We start from the raw sequence: 2,212 nt of genomic DNA, 5'->3' as shown, positions 1-2,212 counted from the left end.
AAGCCGCGTGCATTAAATGCACACAGCTACCGACATACGTGCATTAATAAAAGAAGGAATCTTTCTGACATATTTACTATACGCCCGCAGTCGATTCGCAGCGTGCATTGAATGCACGTGGAAATAGACTGCGTGTTATTAATTCTAACGAAAAGAAAAAGGTACCTTTTGTCTTTTATGTTTTTTTTTAAAACAGGGCGACGTGGCATTTTCTTATCCATTCAAACAAGGCAATCATTTCGCAATGATTGTGACCCTTTCAAGTGCGCAAAAACGTTGTAGTGCACGATTTGAGGATGGGGAAAATGAGGAAAAAAGTGCCAGCCAATAGAAAAATGCCACTTTTTAAGAGAGATAAAAGAGATCTGACGGCCTGGATTAATCCTCGGTAAAACAATGATATCTTGAGATCTAGACGTTCGATTGAGCTGAAATTTTGAGGGTACGTTTGTCTTTTGTCCCTCTACGATCCACAGTTGGATCTTTAAATAGAATTTTGGAAAAAGATGAAATTCACTTTTTGAAGCTCTCCCCAAGAATTTGTCTAGGAAGGACACAGGAGTTGTTTTGGAAGTCGACATATCTGAATTCATCATTGAAAATTGTAAGTTTGTAATTTGTTTTTTGAAATTCTTCTTGAACGATTCTAAAATGACAAGGCATGGGCAAAATGTATGTGCCCTTGAAGTTGTTTTGAAATGAAATTAGCATCACATTTTGATTTTGATTCAAGATCTGGCTTTTAATCTTTATCTTTAAATAGATTTGAAACAATTCTGCAATTTTAGAATTTTAAATTAGGGTCGGATTTTACTTTTCCCCAAAGTTCTTCAATTTCTCTCTCTAGGTTAATTCGTCTATTTTATCTCTCTAGATTTCAAAATCGATTGTTTAGAAATTTAATTCAATATATAAAAAACCTAAATATAAATGTTCATCGAGAAATTCGTCCATCTTGAAGTCCAATTTCAAAACCCCCTTCTTGATTATTAATTCCCAATTTTAATACATAAAAGTTGTCTTAAAATTTTATCATAATTGGGAAATTAGTAATCCGAATTAATCTGATCTTACATACAATTAAAAGTATCCTCTCTTGAGTGTCTTGCCCGAAAATATTAAAATCAAAATTAAGTTTCTACTAAATTTTGATTAATTATAAACATAATTAAAGTCTATTAAATGCACAATTAATTCATTATTGAATCAAATTATTTAAAATCCTATAAAAATTAATGCTTAGTGCCTCCCTGTGTTTCGGCCCCTTGCTTGCTCTATACACAGTATTTAGTGATTAAGGGTTACTATAAATTTTATTGCATAGGTCTAAAAGCCCAAAGAACGACGTAATTACACATCATTTTTAGGCTTATCAAGGATCAACCTTGGCTTTGCCTATAAAATCTGGAATTTGGTTAGGGGAGATCAAAATACATTCAGTTACTTCACAATTGTGAGTTTTCTTTGAACTTCTGTAGGACTTCTTACATCCCCTAATTTGTCGACCTTACCATACCCTTTGTCTTAGTAGTCACAAGAAGATAGGGCCAAGGTCATGTTTGCCATGTTGATTAGGTCCCTGTATTCTCGTAAAAAAATTCAAAAAATATTATGAGAAATTAGGCAAGCCATCTTGGCCACCAGAACTGTCTATGGTGTAGACTCTTCCAATCACGACACCATATCCTTCTGTGTGTCCACCTTCCACTAACCAAACGTCCTTAGCTTGAACAGAGTATGATGTATGGACACTTATCAAGATGCCCATATTGTACATATCTTCTACATTAGCAAATCTAACTATGAAATGTCATGCGCGCTCCTTCAATTAAGAATGTAGTATATGCAGTTCATTGGTTTGTCAACTTGGAGGCATTCTATATTTAGATATTTTAGAAAACCCTTATCTTTTGTCTCATCTCATTCGACCCATCATTCCCCTTGTGTTTGTTGGGTTCTTACGGCTTGATTGAAGGCTGGAAAATGATTTTCGATGGAGTGGAAATCAAAATTGATTCCAAATTGATCTCTAAAACAAATAAAACTTTACATATTTTGTGGGGAACTTTTTCCACCCTTGATTGCACCCTTGGAGAGCATTCTGGATCACTTCTCCATTATCTAGCAGTATCCACACAATCAAGGTACTTTTGGATCTCCACTTCTTCTCTAACTCTTCTTAAAGTCCTTGTAGAGGTTCTCACCATGAAGA

Source organism: Wolffia australiana, chromosome 2, assembly GCF_029677425.1.
Source record: "Wolffia australiana isolate 7733 chromosome 2, ASM2967742v1".
NCBI classification, from domain to species: Eukaryota; Viridiplantae; Streptophyta; class Magnoliopsida; order Alismatales; family Araceae; genus Wolffia; species Wolffia australiana.
The sequence above is the reverse complement of the archived record's forward strand: the minus strand, read 5'-3'. Positions refer to the sequence as shown.